Source organism: Xyrauchen texanus, chromosome 49, assembly GCF_025860055.1.
Source record: "Xyrauchen texanus isolate HMW12.3.18 chromosome 49, RBS_HiC_50CHRs, whole genome shotgun sequence".
Lineage (NCBI taxonomy): Eukaryota > Metazoa > Chordata > Actinopteri > Cypriniformes > Catostomidae > Xyrauchen > Xyrauchen texanus.
Window position 1 is genome coordinate 21,514,449 of NC_068324.1, and position 20,242 is coordinate 21,534,690.

General features: G+C 41.9%; 1 non-coding gene across 1 annotated transcript; it reads right to left on the reverse strand.

The window, feature by feature from the left end:
* Nucleotides 1-17,913: 17,913 nt before the first annotated feature.
* On the reverse strand, nucleotides 17,914-17,985 carry trnaw-cca (transfer RNA tryptophan (anticodon CCA)). Its single transcript has one exon. It is a non-coding gene; the product is annotated as a tRNA-Trp (tRNA).
* Nucleotides 17,986-20,242: the final 2,257 nt, after the last annotated feature.

The following is a 20,242-nucleotide window of genomic DNA, read 5'->3' on the forward strand; positions in this document are numbered from 1 at the left end:
GGTGAGCTCCTCCATTGACAGCCTAGCCATGGGTAGAATTCCACCGTACCTGATACCCTTAAGCCTTGTACAAACCGTGCTGGCTTCCACCATCACCACCACAACTGACCCGTTACAACTACACCTTGCCTATTCTCTGGGCAGCGCCATCCCACTCTATGTCGAACCCGAACAGAGGGAAGTGGGTTGCCTCCTGAACCTACCCATCATAGAGTCAAGCCAAATCTACCGGCTCAAAGACATTGTCAACATCGGGTTTTGGAAAAGTAACACGCACATCAAGATCCACACCCCAGACGTGGTGGCCTACCACGACAGCGACCCACGGCTGTACCTGGCCCCAAATCTGCACATGCGCACGTTGACCAAAGACATTCACTACCTCTGCCCTAGTAAACCCTTCCTCAGAGACAACACTGATGGAATCTGCAGGCTGCAACACCTGGGCAGCGATACCCGCTGCCCCGCCGATGCCAAGCCTCGCACTCAAGTCACCGAGACCCAAGCCGAGATCGTAGGCGACAGGTGGCTCGTTAACACTACTATCGCACAGCTACACTCACCTACAACCAGCATGACACCGCCACCCGTCTCACCTTGCCCAACCAGAGCATGTGGATTCAAGTCCCGAAAGGTGCCATCCTCCACCTCGACGACCTGGCACTATACCATCTCCCAGGCAAAGAATACGAAACAGAACTGGAAATCCCACCTTTTTCCAGAATCAAAACCTCACCCTAGATCCAGAACTTGAACTATGGATCGAAAGAGGGGGCTCCCAGTTAATTGACATTGCTCCTATCAACACAGACCTCCGTCCGAATAACCACCTGCTACAAAACCCTCATGATTCACCTGCCATCTGCCATTGGGATGACGGTCGCCCGATGATGTCTCCAACAGGGACATCACCTGGCGAAAAGGGGGACTGTAGTGACTGGAGGAATCAATGAAGGATAATCATTAACTCGGCGGGTTCCGAACAAACAAGAACTTACTGTTAAAAACTCCCCTAATTACTGAAATAGCGCCAACCAGTCTCCACAAGCACAATAAATGTATTGACAAAGAGACAAGGAACCATTGACAGAGGATCCTCGTGGTGCTTTTTAAAAACCCCCGCACATGTGAGACTCTGTGCTTCACCACGTGAGAAAAGGGCACGTGAAAAGTTGGCAACAGAGAATGTGTGTGTTTTCAGTTTTAAACTTAGAAATGTATTTTCTAGTGAAATATGTTTTAATCCCCGTATGTTTTGTGTGTCTGATGTTAGATCAAACTAGTAAGACTGTCTAGTAGTGTAGTAAAACTAGTTATAGTTAATAAGAGGCCTTATATTTAATAGCCTAACAGTGTAAACCCATTTTTAAGGGTACCAAATATACTTTTCTTGGTATCAAATTAAACCATACGATTTGTCCTAGCCAAATTCGAATATAAGATCTCCGTAGAATGATATTTCGGCTATGTTTACCATCTTTTGAGTCATTCAGCCCAAAATCTCTTATCGTCATAAACACAGTCATAAACATGCAAATGAGTGAGACGGGACAAAGGAATCATTCTCCTGCCCAAAGAAAGTAGAATTTTACGACCTCCAAAGGAATGCTCAGACAGGGCTGATTCTCACTCAATTCTTACTGAGAAGGAGAAATGAACACTTTTTAATCCTATATATATATATATACATATATATATATATATAATCCATGTGATAAAAATATTGACATGTATCTTATGTTCCATCTCATGATTTTCCTAAATGTTGTTTGGTCTATGTTTCTTGCAAACTCTAATGTTTCAGACTTTGCATACCATGGTTACCCGAAATCATATGTGTGGCATATCTCTATAACTTGGTATTTCGAAGATTGAAATGACTGTGTACATGATATGTCGATAACAACAACATATTAGTATTACAAGTATATTTCCTAGTTTTCTTTCTTGCACATGCAATGAGAAATGTGAGAAAAAAGAGCAATAAACCAAATTCCGCCTGGAACCCAAACCTTTCTCATTGGTTGAGCCAATGAGAGGTGGGACACGTTTTCTAAGGGCATAAATTGCACCAACAACGGACCTTCGCTCTCTTACTTCCCTCATCTCCTTACAGCTTAGTTCTTCCTCTTAGCTCTTATCTTCTTCCTCTCTCTTCCTTTTCAACTCCTCTCCTCTTACTTCACTTCTGGACCTCCCTTGGACTGCTCCCGGATCTCTTCAAGCCATCTTACATTTTTCTCTTCTCTTCTGCTGAACATTGCAACTTCTCGAACAACCCTTCAACTCTCTCTCAACAAGTGAGTTTCAACTCCACGCTCTGGAAACACCGAACCGAAATCCTCCGTCTCAAAGGACGCCACGAGGACCCGACATACATGCAGACTTGCTCAGCGACACACAGAGTTCCTTTATGCAAGTATTATTTCACCTGAAATTCAAACGCGTTAGAGTGTGTAATTTCCTTGCTGGCTTCAAAGGGTTAATTGTTGTAATAAGTTGCTATCCTTAATCTCTTTATTTTCCTTATTGCTTCTACTCTGTTTATTTTATGTTTATTTTGTGTTTATTTTATGTTACATGTTAAGTGTCTGTTTGTCAAGTGTAGTGATATATTCTAGTTCCTTGTATTAAACCCAATTATATGCTTGATTGTCTGTGTGTGTTGATCATAAAACAAAGCCTCTTTAATGTGTGATTTTAAGCTATGAGCTGATATTATCAAAGTAAGTTAACATGCTTTGATGAGTAGCTTATAACTAAGAATAAACCTTCAAGGGAATTGATCAGGAATATTTAGCAAAGCTGTTCGCTGGACCGAATTGACTGGTTCGTGTAGCCTCACGGGTCAATTCCATTGAGGGTCTAATTAAATTAATATAGCCTGTCTGCATATAATGTATATTCCTAATTAATTATAATTCGTGGTGTTTAATTATCTATATATATTTGAAGCAGACTCCTGGACTATATAAGCCCTTTTTGGGGCGTTTTTACAATGTGTATGGGTATCTGGGTCAAATCGTCTGATTAATCATTGATTACGATCATTGAAATTAATTATACATTTCCCCAAACCTGACCTGCATACCCTACAACTGGTTAGCTGATGAGAAAATGTTGATGCGCCTGACTGGTGTGACAATGCAGCTTTCCTTCAAAGTGTCTTATGTAATATAGTGGTCAGGATTCATGGTTTTCAGCCAGGTAGCCTTTCTAAGAATCTCATCTTGTCTAGTGGTCAGTATTCCTGGTTTTCACCAGGTGGCTTGGGTTCCTCTCCCAGATTGGAAATTGGTGACACTTTTATTGTTCTCCTCTGTAAATTACCCAAATCTGTTAGAGAAAAAGCATCCAAATCTTTCCCGTCTCTTATTAACTTTCTCTCAAGATCACAAAACAGTTGCTAAATCAGCATGAAGGCACTCCAGGAGATTTGCAAGCTCCCAGCAAATAGAGACCAGAGCAAGGCATACTCTTCTTAGTGTTTGTGGCATTCATTCTTCAAGACATTCAGGGAGTGAACATTGGGAGTACAACACCCCTTAAGTAGGTGAATCTGCTCTTCAAAAGGAAGTGCTTGACCCAGACGTGATTTGAACAAGCAAAGGTCTGATCTGGAGTCAGACACACTACCATTTCGCCACAAGGTCTGGCTTTCTGCAATGAACCCCTTTGTAGTAGCTCCTATGTGTAAGGTTTTTTCAAAATTGTACAAGTTTAACTTTCGTACATGCTCAGACATGAAAAAGTCACCTGATAAAATTTGAAAAACCAAGTCTTGTGGCTCTACTGGTTAGCTGATGAGAAAATGTCGATCGCCTGACTGGTGTGACAATGAAGCTTTCCTTCAAAGTGTCTTATGTAATATAGTGGTCAGGATTCCTGGTTTTCACCAGGTGGCTTGGGTTCCTCTCCCAGATTGGAAATTGATGACACTTTTATTGTTCTCCTCTGTAAATTACCCAAATCTGTTAGAGAAAAAGCATCCAAATCTTGCTTGTCTCTTATTAACTTTCTCTCAAGTTCACAAAACAGTTGCTAAATCAGCATGAAGGCACTCCAGGAGATTTGCAAGCTCCCAGCAAATAGAGACCAGAGGAAGGGATACTCTTCTTAGTGTTTGTGGCATTCATTCTTCAAGACATTCAGGGAGTGAACTGTTAGGGGTATAACATTTTTGACCCAGACCAGATATGGAGAAAGAAAACCAGGAGTCAAGAAGTTCAATTAAAGAATCCAAATTTTACTGAAGAATAGTTTGCAGTGAAATTGGTACAGCCAACGGCAAAGTCTCACGAGGAGATCGAAAGCTAACTCATACATTACACAAAATCTTACATCAATTATACCATTTGCAAGGAGTACATTCTATTATTTCACTCCTGATTGGCTAAAAGAACATAAAGTCACAACATATAGATTGCTATGCCCTATCAACATTAATCAGCGCAATTGTCGTCCTGGATCGAGATTTACATCTGAAGTGACCTCGCAGATGGTCTCAGGGTGTCTTCTAGTCTGCCTGCTGTTGATCCCTAGGTTCAAATCCTGGGTAGAAGGTCAAACGCACACACAAAACACTGATGAACAACAGTTCTTCTCTGGGCACAGGAGAGCCAGAGCACACATTATCAGGTCATTTAAGCCAAAACAAGAGAGATAAAATTTTCACTCCTCAGGCAGAGGAGAGGGTGAAAAATAACATACATTTCTTCCCTAAAGAAATAATAATAGAAAATCACACTTCTACTATTCAGGTAATATTGCATAGGATTTTAACCCATATAATTAATCATAGAAAAGTAACGATCAAACACAGAACATATGTTTAACATTCTCCCTGCCCCTCTCATCACAGCTAAGCTTATCCCCAAAGGACCTTCAGACTATGGGCAGGACAGAGAGAGAGACTCTGGAATGTTCCTTAAAAGACACTAGTTAACATTCCAACACTCATATGATTCAAAGTATATTTCAGTTATGCATAAGAAAATAGAATTGATTATGTGATCATGCATATAGTTAATTCATCACTTTATTAAAGAAGTTAAGCAACAGAATATAGATAGATATTGATATAAAAGGATATATATATGTATTGATATATCTGAAGAGACAAGGGATTTTTGACCCTCACCCTTCAGTCCCCGTTTTAGACCAATGTGGGGTCCAATACCGCCACGTCTGGTCTACCAAGTGAGGTCACTACGGAAGGTGGAGTGGTAACGCATGCTTCCCTGACGGGTCACACTTGTCTCTTCGCCTCATTGCTGGACATGCTGGATACTAAAATTCCCAGTCCCCACGCAAAGGCTCTGCCACCTTCCACTCACAACAGGGCCTGGATGATATCCTTCTTACGTTTCTGTTTCAAGCGTCTCGTCAGTTTTCTCAGTCGGTACTCCTCCTCGGAAGGGTTCAAGTTACTGCAAGCCGACCTGCATACATAAGAAAAACAGAAACGAACACACAACCACACACACAGACAGAGGACACCCACTCTCCATCCACCGACCTTTTTGCATAATGAGGGTAGTATCGGGATAATTTGGGGAGTGACCAAGCCAATAGGTCACTGTCTCATTTCCGTCCAGACGATAACAACGATCATTTACCTTTTGGTACATAGTCGGAATTAAATTTAGACCCTCAGTTGAATTTAGACATGGGGATTGTACCCATGATGGACGGTTATCGATCTCCTCGCAATCCCAATGAGTTGAAAATGCATGGAATCTCCCTGTCCAAATTGAAATTTGAATCCACATCAAAAATGATAAAGCGATCAGAATTAAAAATACCAACGAGCGGAAGTACCAATCGGATGAAAGCTCGTTTCACTTTCAGTCGTCGGATTCAGCCATCTGTAATGATAAAACATTTGTTCTACAATTTTAACATACACGACAGACATTTAATGATCCCGAGGTAGTAAGTTGTTACACTTTTCAAGTGGTTTCACCTGTGACCAATGTCTCCATACGGTACCCAAAACCCCCCTGTCCAGTAGAACAGAGGTGTTAGTGGTCAATACCACCTGATAAGGCCCATCAAATTTCGGACCTAAGGGAAACTATCTCCGCTGTAACATTACATTGTCACCTATTTCAGGCAAAGCAGGCATGTCTTTTTGCTCAACATTATCTCGATCTGCTTGTCGTGTGCTAACACTAACCCGTGTGTCTCACAGACTGTCATCCAAAGCTTTCAGATAATTTTGTAAAGCGTCTTTCAAAGGCCTGGATGGTCCCTCGTGTTGCAAGGGGGCATCCCAGGGCAGCCGCATGTAGCGACCTGTCATTACCTCAAAAGGGCTGAGCTGTGTAGTCTTGTTAGGGCTGGCTCGCATGCTTAACAAAATCGCTGGGACAACCGCATGCCACCCTTTTCCCCACTCCAACAATCTCTTTCTCAATGAAGTTTTAAGCATACGATTAGTGCGTTCAATAGATCCGCTAGATTGGGGCCTAAATGGAATGTGAAAGTGTTGCCTCACCCCCATCAATTTCATGACATTTTTTCATCACCTTCCCAGTAAAATGTGTACCCTGATCTGAATCAATTTGTAAGGGCAAACCCCATCTTGGGAAAACTTCATTCAACATAATCTTGGCGGTTGCATCTGCGGTGCAGTTTCTCAGTGGAAATGCCTCAACCCATCTGGAAAACAGATCAACAATCATTAGAATGTATGTAAAACCTCCACTAGGGGGCAGTGGACCTATGAAATCAATTTGGAGGTGTGTCCACGGCCCTTGAGGTCGAGGGGCATGTCCTAAGGGAATTTTCAGCTTAGAAGAAGAATTAACCTTAAGGCATACTAGACATCAGCTACAAAAATCATTGCAAGAAGCCCTCAGTCGTGGTCACCACCAGGTTTTGGAAATCATTGCATGTAGTTTTTCAGGACCTGCATGTGCCAAACCATGATACAAAGACATTAGTTCAGTTCGAGCAGAAACAGGACAAACAAAATGCTCATTAAATTTCCACAGTCCTTCTGCATCTTTCTGAGCTCCTAATTTTGTCCATTGTTCTATCTCTTCAGGGTCATCCTCATCATAGAGTTTAAAAATGTCTCTGGGGGTCTCACTCTCCTGAGAAGCAAGAGCCATATCACTCACACAAGTCTCAGTCCGTGTTGCAGCCTGTCTGGCAGCTGTGTCAGCAGCTCGGTTTCCTGCGGCCTCAGGAGATTTGTCCGTTGCATGTCCAGTGACTTTGATAACTGCTCCTGTTGCAGGAAGATCACAGGCATTCATAAGTTCTTTTACCTGCTGTTGATGAGAGATCGGCAGACCGGCAGTGGTTAGAAATCCTCTGCGTCTCCACACAGGGCCGAAGTCATGAACAGCACCATATGCATAACGGCTGTCAGTGTAAACATTGACTCGTTTCCCCTGGCCATACTGCTCGTGTCAATGCGACCAGCTCGGCCACTTGAGCCCCTCTTCCTGAAAGAGAACCACAGTCAACAGTTTCACCATGTTCATTTACAACAGCCCAGCCAGTGAAGCGTTTTCCCTGTTCATGAAAGCTGGAACCATCCACGAACAGCTTCATGGCATCAGAAAGTGGTTCAGATTGAAGAGGGCTCTGGCTGTCCGTCTCGATCAGTCGGGCACAGTTGTGTGCAGTTCCTTCTTCTGGAAGCAAGGATGCAGGGTTGATAGCAGTTTCAATGTCAATATTTATATCCACATTTTTACTCAAGAGAGTGGCCTCCCATTTAGCTCGTCTTTGATTAGAGATAGAGCCTAAACGAGTGTTTGTTAACAGTTTCAGAATCTGGTGTCTAGTGTGCAGTATCACCTTCTGATGAGTCACAATGTCCGCTGTAATCTTTACAGCCCACTCTGCACAGTCGCATATCAACAGGCACGGATGCTGTCCTGCCATTGAAACAGGAATAGGAGCCGAATAATATCCTACCATCCCATAGGAGTTTCTTCCTGGAACCCTTTGACCCAGGGCCGCTGAATAGGATCGAGTTCCCACCCATGTCCATAGATGGAATGGCCTGCTGGCATCGGCATGACGTAATGCTGAGGAGGAAGCAAGAGTTTCTTTGATACTCACAAACGCCTCCTCCATCTCCTCAGTCCAGTCGATCAGCTCCGATCCAGGTTTTCCTCCTTTCAGTGCCTCTGTGAGTGGTTTAGAAAGTTCAGTGTATTCAGAAACATACTGGCGGCAATAATTCAAAAGACCCATTACTTGCCTTAGACCAGTAACCGTGTTTGGTTTTGGAAGTTCAATGATAGCTTTAACTTCGTTCAGGAGTGATGCGTCTGTCGTGCACACCCACAATTTGCCCCAAATAAGTCACTTCAGGAAGTGCTAGCTGTGCTTTCTTCAAGTTCACTTTGAATCCCCGTTTTGGAGGGCATTCAAAACAGTCTGTACAGCAGTCAAATGTTTGAACTTGGTTGGACTAGCAATTAAAATGTCATCCACATATTGTAGAACAACAGATCCGTCATATTCAAGTTGTTTTCTTACCGGATCAATGAAGGATGCTAGTATCTGATGAAACAGTGTGGGTGAGTTGCAGAAACCTTGTGGCAAACGACTCCATGTCCATTGGCAACCCCTGCTGTTGAAAGCAAATCTGCCTTGGTCCTCCTTGGCTAGGGGACAAGTCCAAAAACCGTTAGAAATGTCTAAAGCAGTAAAAAGACAATGTTCAGAACCTATCTCATGTAGGATAGTTGCGGGGTTGGCCACCAGAGGGTGCATTTTCTCAGACACTGAATTCAGAGAAGTGTAATCAATGGTCAAACGCCAGCTCCCATCTGGCTTTTGACAGGCCACATAGGGGAATTAGTGGGAGAGGAACAGGGAATCACAATCCCCCGTTTGCATAATTCACCTACAACAGTGTCAGCCCCCCGAGCATCATTTTTCAAAGGATATTGTCTTTTGGCTTCATGCAAAGGACCTGGGATGCTCAGTGGCTGAATCTGTGCTAAACCACAATCATATTTATCTTTTGCCCATACATCAGGGAATTTGGAAATTATAAACTTCCACTCAGAGCGAGTCTCAGTTAGACTAACAGATCCTGCCACTGCACATTTTCGCTCATGGTGGGGGCCACTCTGAGATAAGCGAATTGTTTCATTGCAGCCAAGCACCCACAGAGAATAATAAAGAGAAATAAACTCAAAATGCCTCCAGTCAATATTCATAATTAAAGAAACAATGAGCCAAATTGTTAAATCTGCACTTATCATCTGCAAAGTATGCAATACAGTGACTTTTTACACAGTGTTAGAAGTGATCTCAAGATCGAGATCTGTAATTGATACAGTCAGCCTGTGTCAATCAAAATAAGGCATCCTTCACACTCATCATCGGCTAGCTGGAATACAAAATGAAATGTTAAGAAGCTTGCTAGAGACTGAACACCTCAGACCACATTCATCTTCATAAATGCTCCTATACTTTTGCTGTGTTTCAAGCCTGCATTTATTTAGCCCAATCTGTTGCTTTAATGCATTCTCTCACACAGGGGCCCACATCTGCTCACAGCAGACCACATTCAGTTTCATTGTGTTTTTTTTTTTTCAATGAAAGTGAATGGTGACTGAGGCTGAACAGCTCTTTGGCCTTGATCACTGATAAAGTGTCTCAGTGTTCCCTGCTATCAAAATAGAACTGCATTTGTTTTTCTGTCAGGCAAGCTGAGCACACACATTTTCTGCCCAGAAAATCTTCTAAAATTTCACACTCTCATTTTCTGTGATTTTTTTTTGTTTACCACTTCGACAATGTCTAGCAGTGTGGCCCTCTCTGTTACAATTCCTGCATCTGTCAACAGGCTTGGTACAATCTCTAGAGGTATGACCTTTTTCGTCACAATTATAGCAGGTTATGTTATGGCGGGGGCTCATTTCCACTTCAGCTGACACAGCAGATACTTTACCCACATTAACATCATCCTCACGTGTTTGCAAACAGCTCCAGCTTACAGAGCACCAACGAAGCAAATCCTCCCAATATCTAATGTCAATGGCACTGTTCAACAACATGTCTCGGTATTGTTTATTCAATCCGCCTGTAGCGGATTCTATCACTATGGCAGAATCAAGATCTTCTATGTTGTTGTTTGCAGCACAGTACGTTTCATAGGCTATGCTTGAGCGCTCAATGTATTCTAAGGGGTTTTCGCCAGCCCTCTGTTTAATCTGTGTTACACTGGTCCAGGAAAAGACCCCCGACCCAAAATATCTTTCACGCGTATCTTGTAATCTGAGTAAGCTTCACAAAACTCAGGCCAATCTGTGGGGACTCTGGGGTGGAAAGGAGCAATCTGAACCGCCCTTAATTTGCTGGGGGGAACCAAACCCTCAACCAAAGACTGTATATCTGCCATCCCCAGATTCTGTTGCCTAGCAACGGCCTCTAGCCTGTCCCATAGAATTTTGTTTGGGTTATACAACTTAAACGGTTCCAACCCTGCAAGCAAACTGTTTTCTCAGCAGCCGTGAGTCTGACCCATTGACCATCCTCACAGCCAGCCCCCATCTCAGCATTCAATCCTCCCCTATCCTGATGTCGGATTAGGCGGCGAATGCCGTCTCAATGGGTTTAGACATTTCTCTGGGGGACAAGTTAAGATTTCTGGCCCCGGTTTTTGCTTAATCTGCTTTGCTTGCACGGCAGGAATCTCTGAAATGTTATAAGGTGGGGGCTGAAACAGCCACATTCAACAATCTGCGTGCCTCAGCATATGGCCCATCGTTCTGATTATCAGTATGATCAACAGCTGAAAGCAGCCGCTGCCTGAGCAGTCTGAGAAGGGAAGGTGGGGGCCAAGGGAGGACGGAGAACTGTCTCATCTTTCACAGCACTTTCTGCTTTTTCACAAACAGCCTCAAAAACCCTTACTCAAACTACACAAATCACAGCCGACTTCCTGCCCAATAATTTTTGCCACTCTATCACGCTGGGCAATCAAACTAGACCATCCGTCCATCATATTTGGAATTGCCTTTTCATGGTTTAACGGTATACCACCCAGTTTACAAATCCATGAATAGGCAAACACGGATAAATATTTGGCCCTATCAGCGTCTTTTTTGTTCTGCAGCCTAAATATAACAACACTTATCTTAAATACACCCTTGGTTTAAAATTCAATAACTTATTTGACTTCAGTTTAGCATAATACACTCAAAGCTTTATTGTTTGTCCAGATAATGTGATTTCCCAAATACAATTCAATCGCTTTAAAGTGATCACTCCTTTTATAATCTAAATATTCTTACTCATCACTTTGATATAAAAGGAGTTATGATCTGACACATGTCCATTCAACAGCTGCTCCCTCTCAGTTTAGTTAATCTTACATCAGGCTTCATTCATGACATGAAAAGAACAGCCCAAAAATAAACATTGTCCAGTCCGCTAAGAGTTAACTTTTTGATTTCATGCACATTTCTTCGATTTGAGCTTGTCAGAGCAGAGCTGTTTACAGCGTGTGCCCTCCTCATTTTGGTCAGAACTACTCAGAAAATTTTCTTTATCAGACATTTTTCTTGGTCACAGCTGAAAATCACTACCGAAAAGATTTTAGCAGCAAATATTTTACGTGGATAAATTAACTATAGCAACAACAATACTGGATTTCTACCAATTTCACCACAAAGTATTCTTCACAAACATCCTGGTCACATATACTGATCCATACCAATTAGGGTCACAATTTATTTACTTACTTGGGACCGCTCCTGATGCATCCCTGGCAAAACAATCCCTATTGTATTTTATTTTATTTTATAACTAATATCTGAATCCCTAACTGCCTGATTCATTAAGCTCGGGGTACCCCTATCTGAGTTGGAAGAGACTGAGCAGGTTTACTGTGCCACTGGACCTCTCGTCCAGGGACGCACTCTGCCGGGGTGGTGCTTCACCCATGCCCACCTGGGCCCCCTCACAGAGCACGTTTCACTTGCGCTGTTTGCTGTTGCCCTTAAACAGCTCTCTCAGTGACTTCTTATACTCTCAATAGTATAATTAAATTACTCTTCACACGCCTCGTCGGAGTGAAGCTCTCCCGCTCCCCTTCAAAATGTCTTCCAGTCAGACAGCCCTAACAATTAATAAAAGCTTCCTTCCTTGTTTGCTGATTTGCCAGAGATGTCACCACGGAGTGATTGCCCACTAAATCCTCCACCAAACTGTTAGGGGTATAACAGTTTTGACCCAGACCAGATATGGAGAAAGAAAACCAGGAGTCAAGAAGTTCAATTAAAGAATCCAAAATTTACTGAAGAATAGTTTGCAGTGAAATTGGTACAGCCAACGGCAAAGTCTCACGAGGAGATCGAAAGCTAACTCATACATTACACAAAATCTTACATCAATTATACCATTTGCAAGGAGTACATTCTATTATTTCACTCCTGATTGGCTAAAAGAACATAAAGTCACAACATATAGATTGCTATGACCTATCAACATTAATCAGCGCAATTGTCGTCCTGGATCGAGATTTACATCTGAAGTGACCTCGCAGATGGTCTCAGGGTGTCTTCTAGTCTGCCTGCTGTTGATTCCTAGGTTCAAAACCTGGGTAGAAGGTCAAACGCACACACAAAACACTGACGAACAACAGTTCTTCTCTGGGCACAGGAGAGCCAGAGCACACATTATCAGGTCATTTAAGCCAAAACAAGAGAGATAATATTTTCACTCCTCAGGCAGAGGAGAGGGTGAAAAATAACATACATTTCTTCCCTAAAGAAATAATAATAGAAAATCACACTTCTACTATTCAGGTAATATTGTATAGGATTTTAACCCATATAATTAATCATAGAAAAGTAACGATCAAACACAGAACATATGTTTAACATTCTCCCTGCCCCCTCTCATCACAGCTAAGCTTATCCCCAAAGGACCTTCAGACTACGGGCAGGACAGAGAGAGAGACTCTGGAATGTTCCTTAAAAGACACTAATTAACATTCCAACACTCATATGATTCAAAGTAGATTTCAGTTATGTATAAGAAAACAGAATTGATTATGTGATCATGCATATAGTTAATTCATCACTTTATTAAAGAAGTTAAGCAACAGAATATAGATAGATATTGATATAAAAGGATATATATATGAATTGATATATCTGAAGAGACAAGGGATTTTTGACCCTCACCCTTCAGAACATTGGGAGTACAACACCCCTTAAGTAGGTGAATCTGCTCTTCAAAAGGATGTGCTTGACCCAGACGTGATTTGAACAAGCAAACGTCTGATACGGAGTCAGACACACTACCGTTGCGCCACGAGGTCTGGCTTTCTGCAATGAAACCCTTTGTAGTAGCTCCTCTGAGTGAGGCTTTTTCAAAATTGTACAAGTTTAACTTTTGTACATGCTCAGACATGAAAAAGTCACCTGATAAAATTTGAAAAACCAAGTCTTGTGGCTCTACTGGTTAGCTGATGAGAAAATGTTGATGCGCCTGACTAGTGTGACAATGCAGCTTTCCTTCAAAGTGTCTTATGTAATATAGTGGTCAGGATTCCTGGTTTTCACCAGGTGGCATGGGTTCCTCTCCCAGATTGGAAATTGATGACACGTTTATTGTTCTCCTCTGTAAATTACCCAAATCTGTTAGAGAAAAAGCATCCAAATCTTTCCCGTCTCTTATTAACTTTCTCTCAAGATCACAAAACAGTTGCTAAATCAGCATGAAGGCACTCCAGGAGATTTGCAAGCTCCCAGCAAACAGAGACCAGAGCAAGGCATACTCTTCTTAGTGTTTGTGGGATTCATTCTTCAAGACATTCAGGGAGTACAACACCCCTTAAGTAGGGGAATCTGCTCTTCAAAAGGAAGTGCTTGACCCCGACATAATTTGAACACACAACCTTCTGATCTGGAGTCAGACGCGCTACCGTTGAACCACGAGGTCTGGCTTTCTGCAATGAACCCCTTTGTAGTAGCTCCTCTGAGTAAGGCTTTTTCAAAACGACCCGCAAACTACACTACGAGTTCTTCTTCCGGTTGCACAAGTGTAAAGGTCATATATGCTCAAACGTGAAAAAGTCAGTTGTAATCATTTGGAAAACCAAGGCTCTTGGCCCCACTGGTTGATGGATTGGAAAATATTTCAATGCCTCACTGGTATGGTGCTCTTTTTGAGTCCCATATGGTCTAGCGGTCAGGATTCAACTCCCGGTATGGGAAGCTTTTCTCACTTTTGTAGTAGCCTCTATAAATTAACTCATTTTGTTACAGAAAAAAAGGATACAACGCAAGCTCGTTCTGATTGTCCATTTATAATCTCCTGTTAAGATCACCAAAGATTTTGTAAATCATCATAAAGAGATTATACCTCCTTTGAGGAAGGCTTTTTCCAAATGACCAGCAAAGTGTTTGCGGTGTGAGTTCTTTCTTTTGTACAAGTTTAACTTTCGTACATGCTCAGACATGAAAAAGTCAGCTGATCAAATTTTAAAAACCAAGTCTGGTGGCTCCACTGGTTAGCTGATGAGAAAATGTTGATGCACCTGACTGGTGTGACAATGCAGCTTTCCTTCAATGTGTCTTATGCAATATAGTGGTCAAGATTCCTGGTTTTCTCCCACGTGGCCCGCTGGTGGCTCTACTGGTTAGCTGATGAGAAAATGTTGATGCGCCTGACTGGTGTGACAATGCAGCTTTCCTTCAAAGTGTCTTATGTAATATAGTGGTCAGGATTCCTGGTTTTCAACCAGGTTGCCTTTCTAAGAATATCATCTTGTCTAGAGGTCAGGATTCCTGGTTTTCACCAGATGGCTTGGGGTCCTCTCCCAGATTGGAAATTGATGACACTTTTATTGTTCTCCTCTGTAAATTACCCAAATCTGTTAGAGAAAAAGCATCCAAATCTTGCACGTCTCTTATTAACTTTCTCTCAAGATCACAAAACAGTTGCTAAATCAGCATGAAGGCACTCCAGGAGATTTGCAAGCTCCTAGCAAACAGAGACCAGAGCAAGGCATACTCTTCTTAGTGTTTGTGGCATTCATTCTTCAAGCCATTTAGGGAGTGAACAAACTACACCACGAGTTCTTATTCCGGTTGCACAAGTGTAAAGGTCATATATGCTCAAACGTGAAAAAGTCAGATATAATCATTTGGAAAACCAAATCTCTTGGCCCCACTGGTTGATGTATTGGCAAATATTGCCTGGTTTTCACCCAGGCGGCCTGGGTTCAACTCCCGGTATGGGAAGCTTTTCTCACTTTTGTAGTAGCCTTTATAAATTAACTCATTTTTTACAGAAAAAAAGGATACAACGCAGGCTCGTTCTGATTGTCCATTTATAATCTCCTGTTAAGATCACCAAAGATTTCGTAAATCACCATAAAGAGATTATACCTCCTTTGAGGAAGGCTTTTTCCAAATGACCAGCAAAGTGTTTGCGGTGTGAGTTATTTCTTTTGTACAAGTTTAACTTTCGTACATGCTCAGATATGAAAAATTCAGTTGATCAAATTTTAAAAACCAAGTCTGGTGGCTCCACTGGTTAGCTGATGAGAAAATGTTGATGCGCCTGACTGATGTGACAATGCAACTTTCCTTCAAAGTGTCTTATGCAATATAGTGGTCAAGATTCCTGGTTTTCACTCAGGTGGCCAGCTGGTGGCTCTACTGGTTAGCTGATGAGAAAATGTTGATGCGCCTGACTGGTGTGACAATGCAGCTTTCCTTCAAAGTGTCTTATGTAATATAGTGGTCAGGATTCCTGGTTTTCAAAGAATCTCATCTTGTCTAGTGGTCAGGATTCCTGGTTTTCACCAGATGGCTTGGGTTCCTCTCCCAGATTGGAAATTGATGACACTTTTATTGTTCTCCTCTGTAAATTACCCAAATCTGTTAGAGAAAAAGCATCCAAATCTTGGCCGTCTCTTATAAACTTTCTCTCAAGATCACAAAACAGTTGCTAAATCAGCATGAAGGCACTCCAGAAGATTTGCAAGCTCCCAGTAAACAGAGACCAGAGCAATGCATACTCTTCTTAGTGTTTGAGGCATTCATTCTTCAAGACATAAGCTCCAGCAAACAGAGACCAGAGCAAGGCATACTCTTCTTAGTGTTTGTGGCATTCATTCTTCAAGACATTCAGGGAGTGAACAAACTACACTATGAGTTCTTCTTCCGGTTGCACAAGTGTAAAGGTCATATATGCTCAAACGTGGAAAAAGTCAGTTGTAATCATTTGGAAAACCAAGGCTCTTGGCCCCACTGGTTGATGGATTGTCAAATATTGCAATGCCTCACTGGTATCATTCTCATTTTGAGTCCCATATGGTCTAGCGGTCAGGATTCCTGGTTTTCACCCAGGTGGACTGGGTTTAACTCCCGGTATGTGAAGCTTTTCTCACTTTTGTAGTAGCCTCTATACTCATTTTGTTACAGAAAAAAGGATACAACGCACGCTCGTTCTGATTGTCCATTTATAATCTCCTGTTAAGATCACCAAAGACTTTGTAAATCACCATAAAGAGATTATACCTCCTTTGAGGAAGGCTTATTCCAAATGACCAGCAAAGTGTTTGCGGTGTGAGTTCTTTATTTTGTACAAGTTTAACTTTCGTACATGCTCAGACATGAAAAAGTCACCTGATAAAATTTGAAAAACCAAGTCTTGTGGCTCCACTGGTTAGCTGATGAGAAAATGTTGATGCGCCTGACTGGTGTGACAATGCAGCTTTCCTTCAAAGTGTCTTATGTAATATAGTGGTCAGGATTCCTGGTTTTCAACCGGGTTGCCTTTCTAAGAATATCGTCTTGTCTAGAGGTCAGGATTCCTGGTTTTCACCAGGTGGCTTGGGTTTGTCTCCCAGATTGGAAATTGGTGACACTTTTATTGTTCTCCTCTGTAAATTACCCAAATCTGTTAGAGAAAAAGCATCCAAATCTTGCTTGACTCTTATTAACTTTCTCTCAAGATCACAAAACAGTTGCTAAATCAGCATGAAGGCACTCCAGGAGATTTGCAAGCTCCTAGCAAACAGAGACCAGAGCAATGCATACTCTTCTTAAGTGTTTGTGGCATTCATTCTTCAAGACATTCAGGGAGTGAACATTGGGAGTACAACACCCCTTAAGTAGGTAAATCTGCTCTTCAAAAGGAAGTGCTTGATCCAGACGTGATTTGAACAAGCAAACATCTGATCGGGAGTCAGACACACTACCGTTGCGCCACGAGGTCTGGCTTTCTGCAATGAACCCCTTTGTAGTAGCTCCTCTGAGTAAGGCTTTTTCAAAATTGTACAAGTTTAACTTTTGTACATGCTCAGACATGAAAAAGTCACCTGATAAAATTTGAAAAACCAAGTCTTGTGGCTCTACTGGTTAGCTGATGAGAAAATGTTGATGCGCCTGACTGGTGTGACAATGCAGCTTTCCTTCAAAGTGTCTGATGTAATATAGTGGTCAGGATTCCTGGTTTTCACTCTGGTGGCCCGCTGGTGGCTCTACTGGTTAGCTGATGAGAAAATGTTGATGCGCCTGACTGGTGTGACAATGCAGCTTTCCTTTAAAGTGTCTTATGTAATATAGTGGTCAGGATTCCTGGTTTTCACCAGGTGGCTTGGGTTCATCTCCCAGATTGGAAATTGATGACACTTTTATTGTTCTCCTCTGTAAATTACCCAAATCTGTTAGAGAAAAAGCATCCAAATCTTGCCCGTCTCTTATTAACTTCCTCTCAAGATCACAAAACAGTTGCTAAATCAGCATGAAGGCACTCCAGGAGATTTGCAAGCTCCCAGCAAACAGAGACCAGAGCAAGGCATACTCTTCTTAGTGTTTGTGGCATTCATTCTTCAAGACATTCAGGGAGTGAACATTGGGAGTACAACACCCCTTAAGTAGGGGAATCTGCTCTTCAAAAGGAAGTGCTTGACCCCGACATGATTTGAACACGCAACCTTCTGATGTGGAGTCAGACGCGCTACCGTTGCACCACGAGGTCTGGCTTTCTGCGATGAACCCCTTTGTAGTAGCTCCTCTGAGTAAGGCTTTTTCAAAACGACCCGAAAACTACACTACGAGTTCTTCTTCCGGTTGCACAAGTGTAAAGGTCATATATGCTCAAACGTGAAAAAGTCAGTTGTAATCATTTGGAAAACCAAGGCTCTTGGCCCCACTGGTTGATGGATTGGCAAATATTTCAATGCCTCACTGGCATCATGCTCATTTTGAGTCCCATATGGTCTAGCGGTCAGGATTCCTGATTTTCACCCAGGCGGCCTGGGTTCAGCTCCCGGTATGGGAAGCTTTTCTCACTTTTGTAGTAGCCTCTATAAATTAACTCATTTTGTTACAGAAAAAAAGGATACAATGCACGCTCGTTCTGATTGTCCATTTATAATCTCCTGTTAAGATCACCAAAGATTTTGTAAATCACCATAAAGAGATTATACCTCCTTTGAGGAAGGCTTTTTCCAAATGACCAGCAAAGTGTTTGCGGTGTGAGTTCTTTCTTTTGTACAAGTTTAACTTTCGTACATGCTCAGACATGAAAAAGTCACCTGGTAAAATTTGAAAAACCAAGTCTTGTGGCTCCACTGGTTAGCTGATGAGCAAATGTTGATGCGACTGACTGGTGTGACAATGCAGCTTTCCTTCAAAGTGTCTTATGCAATATAGTGGTCAAGATTCCTGGTTTTCTCCCACGTGGCTCGCTGGTGGCTCTATTGGTTAGCTGATGAGAAAATGTTGATGCGCCTGACTGGTGTGACAATGCAGCTTTCCTTCAAAGTGTCTTATGTAATATAGTGGTCAGGATTAATGGTTTTCAACCAGGTTGCCTTTCTAAGAATATCATCTTGTCTAGAGGTCAGGATTCCTGGTTTTCACCAGGTGGCTTGGGTTCCTCTCCCAGATTGGAAATTGGTGACACTTTTATTGTTCTCCTCTGTAAATTACCCAAATCTGTTAGAGAAAAAACATCCAAATCTTGCCCGTCTCTTATTAACTTTCTCTCAAGATCACAAAACAGTTGCTAATTCAGCATGAAGGCACTCCAGGAGATTTGCATGCTCCTAGCAAACAGAGACCTGAGCAAGGCATACTCTTACGTCGGTTTCACACTGCATGCTTTAGCAGCGCGTAAGCAGCGCAGGAGCAGTGCGTACGGTGAGCGAAAGCAGGACACGCGCGTTTTGCTTTCATACTGGCAGCGTTTTACGCGTGCGGCGTGTTTACAGACAAAGTAGGCTACTCTATAATGGGTAAGTTGGCATTGCTTTATTTCGTTTTCAAATACATTTATATTATATTATTATAATAATATTAATATAATATTATATAACTTTTGGTTCATCTTTGTTTTTGTTGACCGTGTAGTGCGAGTTGTTGATAGAAGGAAGGCCATTGCGCTGTATTTGCTATCACGAAGACTACGGAAAAGACGCAGTTTTTGGGTTCACTCCATGAACCTACGAAGGAGAGAATATGGTGCATATTACCATCTTGTCGCCGAACTCCGTCTTGACCGTGACCGACACCTAAACTACTTCAGGATGAATGCAGAGCAAGTGGATCACATTCTTTCCCTGATTGGAGGCCAACTAACAAGGCAAACAACAAACTACAGGCAGTCCATTGAACCCAAGCAGCGACTTGCAGTTACATCTGCTTCTCTTATTTATGTGTGCTTACTGTGTGCAAAATGTAAATAAATGCTTACATTTGTTGTTTCTTGGAGAAAGATTTTTTATTTAGATTGTTGAAATGTCTGATACACATCTAATTTACAAACATTACCCATCATGAACATCTTAAAGATAATTCATAAATGTGTGTAATAACAAACAGCACAGTTTCTCGAAAATTCAACAAAATCATGCATACTGAATGTGTGCTATAATAACATGTCTATTCTATTTCACTTTCTATATTGAGTTAAGTTGTTTGGGCCAGGGAAAGGTTGTCAAAAACACTTTTAAATTACTTACCATCGGCACCAAGAGCTACTGCAACTTCATCCCATGCCTTTTCCTTTGCCTGTGAGTCTTTATAAAGCATATTTCGTGGATCATAAATAACTGAACGTTTCTCAACCTCCACAATGAGACGAGTGTCGTCCATTATTATATTTTCAGGTGCACTCGACCATGCCACCACGTGCTTTTGTTTATGATTGTCAGCATGACATCCTTATGACAATATATATATATATATATATATATATTAGTTATGTGTATATACATTTATACATTAAATTA